The sequence below is a fragment of the Cydia splendana genome, chromosome 23 (genome assembly GCF_910591565.1).
Source record: "Cydia splendana chromosome 23, ilCydSple1.2, whole genome shotgun sequence".
Lineage (NCBI taxonomy): Eukaryota > Metazoa > Arthropoda > Insecta > Lepidoptera > Tortricidae > Cydia > Cydia splendana.
This window is the reverse complement of record NC_085982.1, coordinates 3715903-3730414: the sequence shown is the minus strand read 5'-3', so window position 1 is coordinate 3730414 and position 14512 is coordinate 3715903. Positions and strand designations below refer to the sequence as shown.

General features: G+C 36.5%; 1 protein-coding gene and 1 long non-coding RNA gene across 2 annotated transcripts in view; one reads left to right on the top strand and one right to left on the bottom strand.

Moving 5' to 3' along the window:
- The window catches only part of LOC134801884 (uncharacterized), a 95746-nt gene that overhangs the window by 18105 nt on the left and 63129 nt on the right, over nucleotides 1-14512 (top strand). The window lies entirely within an intron of this gene.
- Nucleotides 1-14512, bottom strand: part of LOC134801905 (uncharacterized) — a 537245-nt gene that overhangs the window by 511377 nt on the left and 11356 nt on the right. The window lies entirely within an intron of this gene.

The window sequence follows — 14512 nt, the reverse complement described above, 5'->3', positions numbered from 1 at the left end:
ACACCGCTTCTTCTCAAAATGTGTTAGAAAATTATGATGCAGTATGATGTCGCTGCGTATACGCTGCGTCAAGTTCCGGTGTGGTGGTGATTTTTTTATTTATTTATTTAGGTAAACAAACAGTCACTACAAGAAAGGCTTGAAGGGGCCCACTGATTAACAGTCCGCCGGACGGTATCGGCCTGTCAGTTGTTCGGAACTGTCAAAATTTTGTTCTAACTGACAGGCCGATAGCGTCCGGCGGACTGTTAATCAGTGGGCCCCTTGAATATAAAGTATTTTTAACACTGTTTACAGTATGTGTGACAGTGGCGGCGCGTCCATAAAAGCCGATTCCCATCGGCTTGCCTGTTTTTGGACGTTTGAGCAGAGTTGTAAAAGAAATATGTAAGCCAAATTAGCCCCGGCTTGCCTATGGATACGTTTGACGCGCCGCCACTGATGTGTGACCAACACCGTTCACCACTTATTACAATTAGGTACTTTGATTATTCGGTGCCTATACCTCTGGAGCTTAAGGCTCCGGCAGTCATTGACAAGTGATTTCTTAAAACTTACTTTATTTGACAATTTGTACTGATTGCCATCGGAAAGTTTCTTAAGTTGCAAAACAAAGTATTGAAAATGTTTCTATGAGAAATTTTCTTAGAAACTTGCTTTCATTCCTGTAAAATATTCCAGTTTTAGAGAAAAATCCCAACTTTTAAAAAAGTTCCACCACTTGTATACCTACCTACCTACCTACCTACCTACCTACCTACCTACCTACCTATATACCTACTTGTATCTACAAAAAGTGTATTAAAAGTATGATATGTAATTGTATAGCTAAAAAGGTACAGTTTGCTACAAAAACTAACATATCAATTGCTTTTTAGGAAACAAGTCCAAGAAGTCTCAAAATATTCACCATGTTTGTGCCAATCAAGTAGCAAGAAGGAAAGCAATTTATTTTAGTACCTAATTTTATTGTTAAACATTTAATTTGGTAATAAATATTTATACCTATTTAACTCCCTACTTCTAGTTTTTGTGTAGTAAATATAGCCGGACCAAGCACTTGCACAAACTTTTACGTGACACTGTGGAAGTGCCATAATATCCGTTTTACGAGTATTTTTACTGGCATTTAACGTTTATGCTGACATTTTGACACTTTGTCAACTAAAGTCTGTCCACAGTTAGCTTGGTCTGATGATAGTAATGTTAATGAGAGAGGACGGATATTAGCTGCGGATATGACCTAAACTCAATGAGATAGCCATTTTACCCAATCATTCCAAGCCTTAGTTTGTGGGTTCGAACCCCGGTTCGTAACAAAGGCTTCCTCGGGACTGATGTACTTAGGGCATACTGAAAATTCCTGGAATTGGCCACTAAGACAAAGTAAGTCGCCTCATTTTATCAGAATCCAGAAACTTTCAGTATGGCCCACGTATCTACAGAATACAGTTTGATGAAACTACTAACCTTATAATTCCATACATTACTACAGTTTTCAAGCTGGGGCAATGTTTTACAAATCTGGTGTCGTTCGTCCTTAAGTGCGATTCTGTCATACAAGCGGCCGTATGCTTGTTTGCCACCGCGGAGGTATAAAAAGCAATTGTTTTAAGATTACTTAACCAGATTAATATAATTGAAGTTTCTCTGCGGGTAATTATGCAAGGCGTATGTGGAGTGGAACTGAGAGGGAAATTTCTCTTCGCCGTTTTGGTTTTGCAAAGGAAATTGTACTGGACTTTTCATTTTAGCGGTTTGCCGGTCATCCAAAGAAGCCCTGCAGAAATATGTACTGTACAGTTGATTTTAAAGCTAAGTTATCAAACGTATCATGCCAAATATGGGTTTCTTAGCTTTATGAGGTGCTTTATAGACCAGTGGGGGGCTGGTGGCTAATTGAAGATGTTGCTCTTCTAAGTTTAATTAGAGAGAGAGAGACAGAAGTAAACGATCCCATGGTTTTATTTTAATTAGAGAGAGAGACAGAAGTAAATGATCCCATGGTTTTATTCCTGAACTTCAATTATAGCCACCCAATGTTCTTTTAAAAGGACAAATTCAAATCGAATTTTGAACTACATACAATGGAATAAAAGAAGGTTCCAAATTCAAAACTGCAAAAATGACTTTTTCTACTCGTCTACTGTAATTCTTAAATTAAGATTTCTTATACCAAACTGCAATTGGGTATTTTTAATGTATGGGCTCTCAACTCAACTATAATATTCATTTCGATACAGTTTAGTCAACTATAATGAAATTGACCAATCACAGCTCGCCGCGATCAAGAGGACGAAACAAAACCATAGCTCAAAATAATTATTTATTTTAAGTTGTATAGTAGAAACAATTGCTCCATAAGTCAAAAACGCGCATGTGACACCCTTAATATAGCAACATCCATAGACTACGAAAACCACTTAGCGTTGCTTGTTTAGTCTCCATAGGCTACGGTCGCCGAAATCGAGAAAACAACTGTCTAAAAATTGAATTTACCGCGGAGCAAGTACCAGGGCCTCATGAGTTACGAGAAGGTGTCGTTGACCAGCCCGCCGGGGCGCGTACCGGTATGAAGGTATCGCGGCTGCTGGAGTATCTTAGCTTTGTTTGTATGATTCTACTAGTTTAAAGTATTATTTTTGTTGACGCGTAGAAAAAGTATTGTATACAATAGTGATATAATCAAGCTTTTCAATCTCGTACCTTACTTAGACAACTCAGCAAGCTTCGTTGTCTAAACACGGTACTCGACTGAAAAACTCTCTATTATATCACGATTGTATAAAATACTATTGGGATTTAGGAGGGTAGAGTTATTAAGTGGTAACAGTGGATCCCCTATCCCAGTGGATATATCTAGTTGAAGATAAATCCGGGACGTAACAATGAGTTATATTTATATTCCTAATTAAAAATCTACTTCTGCCGTACCAATTTAGATTTTTAATGACCATCTTGGGCAATATCATTTCGTAAGTTGACTTCCTAATTTGAATGTATTTCTTGCATTATTGATTCAAATTATAAGGCTATAATTCCTTTGAACTCTAGTACAGAGTATATTTAATATACCGGGCGACTAATAGTGCTCGCAATAAAGCCGAGCTGGAATTCAATTTAATGGATTGCAGAAGCGACTTCCTAGCTAACAGTTATTTGAGTTAAAATAGGAACTGAAAGCACTGAAAGGTTTTTATTTCAATGTTCGTGAAATACTTACGTAACCAATACTTGCAAAAATTGTTTCATTAAAATATATTTATCCTCTAGCCACCCAGACATGAAAACTTGACAAGAAGATGCAATTATGAGTTGTCGAAACAAGATTCAAAATAGATTTTAATGGGAGACCTGCTGCGGCTAGAGTTTTCAAATATTTTTTCTCGAATTTTGCTAGACATGTTTCGATAGGTATTGTTATATGGTCAGAAATATATTCCCACTGTGCACTGGTTTGCCTATTTTGAAACAATGAGCACCATATGCTACCGGAACCAGAAATAAAAGAAAACTAAATTAGCTCCGCCTTTACCAACCAAATAAAAAAATATAATTTGAAACTTCTATGCGGAACCCATCAAATGTTGTGTGGTTCGCTCGAAATGGTACAAAAGTTTTTTAACCCCAACTGTTAACTTGTTACAATGTAAATACATTACTCATTTAAACAAATACACCCAATAACTCTTCTGTAGACAAGCAGACGCTTAACACGTGTCTAACTTCAAACAAACACATAAAACAAGGCAAAGTCAATCTTACTACTAAGGAATTAAACACTAAGACAAACGCAAAAGTCGAGTTATTTCAGTAAATTCTTGCCGCCTTTTTTCAATAAAACCACAGACAAGGAAGTCTTTTCCAACTTATTTATTAGTATGTTACGATTAAAATAACTGTCTATGGATTAGTCATACTACAGTTAAACAGATTTTTAGATAAATTACTGTTTCGATCCACCTGTTTCACGAATTAACATCGAAACAATGGAAAGATAGCATCTTAAAACAGTTGGCTGAATGAATGATGCCATAGTGTGCAGGAAAAAAAATAAGATCAAGTACGAATTCCGAATGAGTCACCTGTCAAACTTTCGCGGTAAAAAAAGGCCGACTAAAATGGCGATGGAACGGGGTATGGTGAATCACTGATGGTGTGCTATTTTTTTCTTTAGCGAGCAATGGCTTAGTAACTGAAGTGGGTAATGATTATTTTTCATCAGTACTTTACTACTGTACGTCTACAGTTTTTGCCACAAAATGGTGGCAATTCACTTCGACTCATTTGCGCAAATAGTGGACTTCATCTCTTGTTTTTTTGCTGGCTATGAGCGCAGTGCTTTGAGGAGGAACTATAGGCAATGGTTACTCTTCCGAATAACCTCAAATTCTCATTCTACTTGATATGTATCACTGTCGAATGTCTACACGACGCGGCACACACAGGAATATTAAGGAAATATATTTATATCACGAATAAGTGGGCCAAAAGAACTGAGTTACTGTAATTAAATACATTTGTGGTAAAGGTTGAATCATGAATGTATATCGTATAAAGTTATTTACGGATTGCCATTTTTTACATGTATTCTAACTAAACTGCATACATATTATGAAACTGTAACTTGTATGAGAACCATAAGTGCATTTTCCGTTTTTTTTTTAATTGGAATACCACAGATTGGAATACCTATGATATATTTGAGGAAATCCTAAAGTTTCTAAAAAAATATCTTATTGATGTAATAGGAATGGGGATTTTTTTGAAATAACTCAACATATTTAAAAGAAAGCGTTGCTGTACACTACCTATCATACTGCATATAAAAAACTGGACACCTAATTTCGTTCGCAAAGTTACAATGCGAATAGTTTTTGCAGTATTACTTGAAAACTTTCACTGAAAGAATTCTAATGTCCTAGGCCAAACTTATTTCACGGTTGATTTTGATCGATGAAGTGAAAACGATGAAAAAATTGCATAACGGATATTAAAATGATATAACAGATAGTGGAAAGTAAATTATTATAAATAACTTATTAGCGGATTAGTTGGCAATAGAACCAATGTTTCAGTAAAGCAAAGTAAGTACTAGAAAACTGAATCTCAAAAAACTCGCAGTTTTAAATTTATTTTTAACCTGTTTGAAGACTTAATTTACAATGTGTAAGTACATAATTACGTTCGATGCTGACAGGGATTGACACCATAGATAGATAGATAGATAGATAGATTGATTTATTAATTAGTACTGTGAACATTAGTTAAAAAATACAATTTACAATGAGATTAAAATGAATTACAATTACTGATTTCATAGTAGGTATTAGACGTGCGCGCCGCCGCGGCGCGCCGCCGCCATAAGGAGTCAGCGCGCCGCCGCCGCCGCCGGTAGTTTAAAATTCGCGCCGAGACAAAACCAGCAAGAGAGTACAAATTTAAAGTCAATGGACATAAAGCGCGTGCGACGTGCCTAGCTTTAACGTTCCGACTGTCCCGTTTTTTTTAATCCATTGCTTGATTTATTTTAACCTTTAAATCGATAACGTCCACTATACTGGACATCCCAAGAAAAAAATTCTGCACCAAATATTTAAGCATAGCGTTATTTTCCCCTGGTAGCGTACTTACACTACCAGATAACTACTACTACTCATAGTCTAATAAAACATGGTCTTCCATTCCCAGAGTGACACGGGCCTACGTCACAACAACATGGCCGCTATATATAGCGCTATCGCATATTATCATATAGCGCTGTCGCATGATGACGTAGGCGCGTGTCAGTTAGGTGACCTAGAAAAGACGGGAATGGAGTACCAGGCGGAGTATATTATTATACCATGCTACTACTAATACTACTTGAATGATATGTTATTTATAAATAAATAACAAAATATTGGGAACCAGTCTGAACATAATATTTTTGTCAAAGTCCTACATAACAGACCGCAGAACTTGCAAGGAAGCATCCGACAGACTGACATTTTACCCATATTTAATTTTTTTTATATGACAGTATTAAGCAGCGTTAAAATAAAACGTGCAATAAGTTACTAACTGGTCTGTTTATTACGTGGCAATATGATTTACATAAAAATGTTTTGTGTTTATGGGTAAAACAAGTGTAAAAAATGTAATGTCCAGTATTTTGCCCGTTGTCGATTACACGGCACTTTTGCTAAGTCCAATATGTTAGACGTTGCCAAGTATGCGAAGAGTAAAATTATTAAATTTTCTGGTAGTTTTTGTGGTAAATAAATTAAATAGAGGGATGTTAGGTGTTTCAAAACATTTTAAAAAGTCATTACTTGCCGTATTACAACGTAATGAACCAAATAGATATAAAAATATTTTTATGGATTTTATTCCGGTGGATGTGGTGTGTGTGTGTGTGTGTTTGTTTCCTGTTTGTGTGTGGATTTGTTTTCATCAAGAGATAGACCAGATTTCATTTTTTAAAGAAATTTGTTAGGAAAATTTTGATAAAAGTGCATGCATTATTGTAAAAACCATTGCACAAATATTTAATTGCTTAAATATTATATCGCGGTAGACCCGTTTGTGCAATTAAATATGTGTACAAAACGCGAGAGTTTAAAGTGTTACATTGCTTAAATGTTACTGTACGGCTACCACCAGTTTTGACATTGACATAACGCTCACGTTTACGTAACTTACTTTCTATGCATCTCGCTCGTACTCGCATATGCGAGCAATAGTGGAAGCGAGATGTACAGAAAGTAAATTACGTAGACGTGAGCGTTATGTCAATGTTAAAACTGATGGTAGAGGCTCTGCTTCCTAGAATACCCCGCTAAGTTTGATTTAATTTTAAATAAAAGACATCAATGACTGGTAAAATTTTACCACCTACGAGCTATAAAGTTATTCCAAAAATATAAAAATAATAGGTTTTACTTTAACTCATTACATAAGTTGACATTATCAGCAAGTTCAAGTATAGTTCAATATCAGTAAGTGTATTTCTAATTAAAAAATGCAATTATTCTATATTTATTTTAAAAAACATGAATTGGACTAAAAAACCTTATGCACATAAAGTAGGTAGTCTATATTCGGCAACGTCTTTTCATTACGCGGTTATTTACACCGATCCTGGCAACGTCCAACATACTGACATATGTTTTTTTTTTTTTCAAAATTATTATTAGATTTTTCATGATTTTTCTACAATAAATCAAAAAACGATGTAACACAGTTTTTTTGAGATTTTTTTCCCTTGTTGATTTAAGAGTTAATCTTGGTTTCTCATTATACGTATATTGAAAAGTTGAAAATCCCACGCCGCCGGCGTTACGCCGCCGCCGTGGATTTTTTCGTGGCGCGCCGCCGCCCGATTTTTTTCGACCGGCGCGCACGTCTAGTAGGTATATAAAACTTCATACGCTGCTTAGTGCATACAGCGTCATGTCCGGAATATATCTTCCAATACACCGTGACAACATATGTATATATAGACTTGCAAACACAACTTCTCAGTCAGTATGAAGTGCAAGAACCAGGATAACTATACTCATACCTTTCTTTTGGGTGCTAGTACTAGAAGACAAAGACAGTGTATGATTGTCTCTGTCTATGTTTGAAATCAGACAGTCCTGGGCCAAACTATACCTGGCGTACGGACTGCTTCATCTGGAGACCAAGGCCTAACTAAGCCACGAGGACACAGTAACTCGCACTACAGACCCGCCAATCTATAATAATATCTGGCCTAAGTCATGACACGAACTCATAGTTCATAAATATTTACGACCCTTGAATTTAATGCAAATTATAGCTTTCAAATGTAACACTGTATTGTTCTATATTGCGACAGTCAGAGGGGCTACCGCGAAAACCGAAATTCGCAAATTGCGGGGATCTTACTCTTTTACTCCAATGAAGGCGTAATTAGAGTGACAGAGAAAAATGCCCGCAATTGACGATTTTCGGTATTGGCGGTAGCCCTACTGACTCATTCCATCTTTAACTGAACAATGTATCTTGGACTTATGTTCCGTATTTAATTTAATACAAGGAAGGTCTTGTGTAGTTGGTCGGTAGGTTTGCATACCTATTTCTATTGTGATAGTTTAAGAGGATTGTGCGATGCTGTGTCATCGGTTAAAATTAAATCGTGGCTATTGATAAACTTAAACGGTTTCGAAGTTTGTGAATTAATACCTACATGTACTAGTGGCTCTGTGAGCTGTAGACCTCGCGAGCAGAGCTTGAAATAACATGGTGCTAAGAGCTTTAAATACACCGTGTTTTTTTTGATTTCCGTTAATTTCAAGGGTGCATTCCTGAGCTTAAATCAAGTAACTTTCTCAAAGACACCGATGTTCTAATTAAGTCCATTTCGGAGATAATCCATAATTTATTTTTTTACTATAAGGCCTCTACAAGCGTGTACACTTGCCTTAGGGCCGGCTTACATATTGATTAGTGTTTAGAATGAGTTCATACATTTGCTACTAAACTTAAGTACAATCTCGGTCGATTGATGTACGAAATGACATTGATATGTCACAGATTTCAATTGTTTGGTTGAGTTAAATGTAATGCCCGTGTTAGAACAACGCTATATGCTACATTTAATTACTTTTTAAACAAAAAAAAAAAACAAAAAAGAAAACAAAAAAAAATTTTTTTTTCGAAAATTAACTATGCCATTTAGTTCTTATAAACGTACTTAACTATACCCCGAAGTTAACGGAATTCAATAAAAACACGGTGTATAGTAAATTAAAGAAAAACAATACGAAATTTATGTGTAAAAAAATACAAAAAGTTATAATATCCCAGCATACAATTACTGGGGATCGAACCCAGACCCTCTGTGCAAACAGAAAAAGCGAACGTTTACAAACTGAGCCAAATAGTTCTTAGATGGGTTGACGAAATTTAGCTACTCCTTCTCAAATTAAAATTAGTTAAAATTAAATATCTAAATACCGCCTAAACCAGCGATAATTTTTTTCTGCATTTTTTGCTATTAACTCTGTAAACATGTTTCAAAAAGAAAAAAGTCTTATGATATCGATACGACTATTTGTTTAGGCGCCAGGTATCACGACTCCGCCATTTTTAAAAATTTCCAAAAACCGGATTGACAAAAAAATTTTATTTAGTCATAAAATTCGGTCACAAAATTTCACGAGAATCGGTTAAGAATTGCGACCTGTAGAGGAGAACATCCGGACATACGAAAGCAAAATGCCCGAGTCAAAACGTAGACCTTCGCTTCGCTTCGGTCAATAATTTCTTTAACTATTACATTACCTATTAGATTAGTTTTTACTTAACCTTTAGCTTACGAATTATGAATCCGGCTACCACGTGACAGGCATAGCCTAGTGTAGTGTGGGGCCCTGGGGCCACAGAACATTGATAATTGTTAACCTTTTGAACGCCAAACGGTGCATCCATTTTCCGTGCCACTGACGCCACGGGGGTAAAATTTAGTTTTGTGAATAAATAATGCCACCCTAAAAGTGATTTCAGTAGATTTTCATCAAAAAACGATCGACGTCAAATGGCGTCTTTGGCGTCGTTGTCACGATATTGCGTTGACGTCAATTGCCGTCTGTGGCGTTCAAAAGGTTAGTAAGGATTTTTCTTTTAAATAAATATTATTCTTATTCTTATAATTTGCGGCTCATACAGAGATTTAACCTCGAGTCCCAGGTGCCTTCTAAAAGAATGTAATGGGTTTTATCATTTAACTTTAGACATAGCGATATCTTTCATTTTGTTGCCATGTGGTTCTATAAATAGCTAGTTTGGTAATTTTTATACATATATGTCCGAAATTTAAGGACTTAATAACTACATTTTTTTGATTAATGTTTTAATTTTTGTTAAACATTATTAATAGCAAGGCGAAAAGTTAAACGCTACTAGAAAGTGATTGATTCTTTACTGTTTGATATTGATAATACCCCTTGTACACAAGTTTTATAAACATTAATCTAATAAAACACGTACTATTCCTGTCATGAGGGCTACATACTAAAACCAATAACACTGCCTTAGCCCCTAAATCACAATTGACTACCAGTTGCCAGTATAAACGAAAGGTCAATGTTGACAGTTGTCCCCTAGTAATACTTCTTATACTGTTACACAATTGCTGTTACGGCTTTGGTTTGGGTTTAAATTGTTTTATGACTTGGTTGTTTAACCTTTTAAGTTTTATGCCCATGTGCCTTTTTAAAGGACAAAAATATATTTGTTCGATAATAATTCCATGTCTAAACCTAACTAAAATTAGATGTAGACATGGAATTATTGAAATAGTAATATCTTCACATTAGTTATTAGGTACATCTTATTTAAGTATAAAAATGGTTTTGCTCGATCATGCGAAAATAACCGAACGGGTTTATTCATCTAAATTTGGACAAGAGTTTGTTTTTAATCCCGTATTTATCCTGTACCAAAGCAGTGTTTTTATAACGACACCTCCATAAAAAGACGCGGTGCTCCTAAAGCCTTAGTAAAACACTTATTATGCCAAGACTGCCAAGAGGGTCAATTTAAGTTATGAATTATAGTGACACTTAGCGACCCGCCCCGGCTTCGCACGGGTTACATAAAACCTTAACAAATTACACACCTAAACCTTCCTCAAGAATCACTCTATTGATTGGTGAAAACTGCATGAAAATCCGTTCAGTAGTTTTTGAGTTTATCGCGAACATACATACACACAAACAGACAGACGCGGCGGGGGACTTTGTTTAAAGTAACCCTATAAAGGGCACACTCTAGATATTATACGGTAAAAATGGCCATCCTGTTACATCATATTTTGGTATTTTTTCTTATGCAGGGTTTTTAGGGCGATAAGGCTTGAATCGTGTATTTTTAAATCTGGTCTGTGAAAGGAAATGGGGGTTAAAAGTTGATTCGAAGTATTTTTTCAGGGGAACGTCGAGGTAGTTAAATGACCACATGAACGAACTCGTAACTTAACCATATGCGTGTAAGTGAACGTATTAGTAATACATAACTCTATAAACTAGCTAGGTTCAACAAACTTGCGACACTCATTACCCAAGTCATATAATCTAATCGCCCATTATCATAACACTATACATATAACCGCTTTACATAAATACCCGGTTTACATTTTAAAACTAACAAAAAATAATGAGAACATCAAGTTAACGCGTCAATTTGAGAAGACATAATTCACACCAGAAAAAGTGTCATTCCAATAGCATAAGCGAGTAGAGGCCCAGATAAATTAGTATCGTATATGTCTAATAGATCTTCGAATTTTCACTCTGAAATATCGGAAACCTGATTTTTAACACCATTCCCGAAAAATAAGTCTTCGAATCTAAGAGCCATCAAACATGGAAAACAGAAATTTCGCTTGCTAAAGTCAGAGACCACACATAAGTAAGCGCTCCCTTACATTTTATTATTTAACTAGACGGGCCCGCAGCTCCGCTCGCGTAAATGAAATAAAGAGTTTGTCTTATGTTTAGTTAAATACCGACATTATTATGTATTCAACCCTGCCGGGGTTTATAACTGTGATAAGGATTTCTTATTTGTCAAGTAGGTAGCCGTTATTTGGATAACTTAATTCGAAAATTTCTTATAACGTACGTAGGTATTTATTTAAAACTTGTTTTAACATAAAATTATTACTTATTGTTGTAAGCCTAGTTGCAAAAACGTTCATTAGATTACTTATTTTCCGCTTTAAGCCACGAATATGGACGACCACCACCCATAAATCGCCTTTTCATACAAACGTAGGTAGTCCCCATTTCCCTTTCTGGATCTTAACATTACTACGGCTAAGGTGACGCAACGATCCAAAGGACTCAACTTGCCTCCGATACCAGATCACGTCATGTTTCTTGCGATCTTGCGATAGCTCTCGCCATCGGGCGTCTCCCATTTTGTTGTCCCAAGTACGCTCGTCTCCCATTCTATAACTTTGTATTTTTGGCTCATCTCGGCAGCCATTTCCCTGGACGAATGACAATGTTTGCCGAAGCCATGAAAATCAATCTGAATAATAATAACTCATAAAGAAATTTAAAACAATAAAATACAAATTATTAACACGATAATCATATGATAATATTAATTTGATTGATATGTCATAAATGGCATAATTCACTCGTATGGGCTATGGGCTAAGGTTGAGGTTGGCAGCACTTTTTATTTTACTTCGTGTAAAAAAACTCAGAAATACCTGTATACCAACATGACAAACATAATTTAGGTTACTTTAACTTACGGATTATTTGGTCTAATCTGTAGCACCGCCAAACGAAAGCAACCGAGAGTTGCCGAGAAATGGTCGAAGTCGTAAAATGAAGATTGTTATGAAAATTTATTTTCCTTATTGTAAATTAAATACGCATCGAAAGCGATAGTTTTTATGTTCTAGTTTTATTCTCATATGTAGATAATAGATTTAAACAGTTTTTTCTTATCATACGTGCGTTGTATTCGAGATACGTGTCAAAAACTTTTTTAGAAATTTGTAAGGCGCCATCTCTCTTCTTCGCTCGTTTTTTATCCCGTTCTGGTTTTTCAATTTTATATATATGATAATTACACATGTGGAAAATACTTACTTCACTATACTTACCTAAAAGACTTACTTTCCTATAGTTATAGTATAAAATGGTGAAGTATTTAGAATACAACTCACTTGTACTGTTCAAATCGTAGCATTTTACAAGTTAAATTGCACCTTATGCCACTTCACTACCCTCGTGCTCTTTGTATATAAATCCTACTTAATGCGGTGTCCGTGTAGTCTGTGCGGTAAACCAGAGATCACGTTAAAGTGGTTCACTCAATCAGCCAACCGACGTGAACGTGAAGCCAGAGACAAGAGGAAGTTCGGCGCGGGAGTCGGTCAACGATCTATGACTCACGAGATGAGGATGACGTTTAAAAGCTTAACCGCAGGGTTCTGTGTTGTTGGGACTAACAAATAATTCGGATCTGGTAACCCTGAGAACCACCACACTAGCGTCTCCCGAGTGTCGACGTCAACTATGGCTGCTGTTCGACGCAATGTTGGCGCAGCTGCGCAGTGATGCCATTTTCCATAGCGCTGACTAGACGCGGACGCTTAAAAGACGCTAGTGTGGGGTGGTCCCGACTCTAGTTAGGGTCGATTAGCCCATTTTAGCCACCAATGAGTGGGGGGGGGGGGGGGGGTAACCACAAGAGGAGGTGCGGCGCGGGAGTCGGTCAACGATCTATGACTTACGAGATGAATGACGTTCAAAAAGTTAGACATGGGGATGGGAGGGTTCTGGTCATTCGTGAGGTTTGTGGTTTTTATGAAACCATATACATTACAGGATGGACTCAGATATCTAATTAGTAATTCATTCATTGAGTTAATCACCTCCGGCCGCCCAGATGCCTATAAAAAGGTCTCCCATTACATTCATTTTGACAAATAAATATTGTATTTGTCTTGGCAAGTTTTGTTATACGAGTATGGGCGGCTAAAGGATTTAATTACTTAATATTCGTTTTAATCAAGCGCTTTGTACCGGTTCGATATCGGGTTAGTAATGAGAATTAAAATTAAATTTTAAATTTAAAACTTCAAGTTCGTTTGGCTGGATAATTTAGGCCTCTGGGAGTTGATGGTATCAATGCAACTGGAGTCAGTCAGCTAACTTAACTTCGCACGTTCTTGGATAGTACACATGCGCGAAATAGTGCTTCAAAAAGTAATGCTATATTACATCACTTTTTAGAAAACGTAATATTACACTGAGATATCACATCACTTATCACTCGGTACATCGCCGGAACGTGAACAGCGCTGGGGCGCACGCGAAATGGCACCATCAGAGCTATCAGTTATCACTTATCACCTACATTACGCAGCGCATCTACAGCACTACAGCACTCTACAGCACTCTAGTGTGCGTCTATCTATTACGCGTTGCGTTTTGTGACTCGGTACGCAAATAGATAGAACAAAGTGAGGGAGTGTCACTCATTACAAACGTCATATTTTCATAGAAACTTGACATAAATAACGGCATTGTCACTTTGTCATTGCAAATGTCATGCAGAGACAGCTTAGTTCGACTCTGTTGTTTTGCTCATTTAATTTAATAAGCAAAACCATTCTGCTGGAACCCTAACTGGACTAATCACGTCTCAGTAAGTAATCTAACTGTAGTTAACGGAGTTTTCATTATAGTACTTATTTCAGGCGATGACCAATCGTGCGGGTGACGTTGGGAAACTGTTTTGTCGGGCGATTGGTAATGCCCTAATGTCGCTGATAATCTCTGGCAAACCACTTTGTCAGTAGCAAATTCAAATTTTCTATGGGGGCAGAACCCATTGCACCTACATGTTTTATTTGCCGGCTTTGACAGAAATGGCTTGCGAAATTATAACATAATCAGTGTCAGTGCATGTGTACCTTCAAAGCAATTAATTTTTGATCCGGTGAACAATATATTATTCAGGGCCTCGCAACACCAGT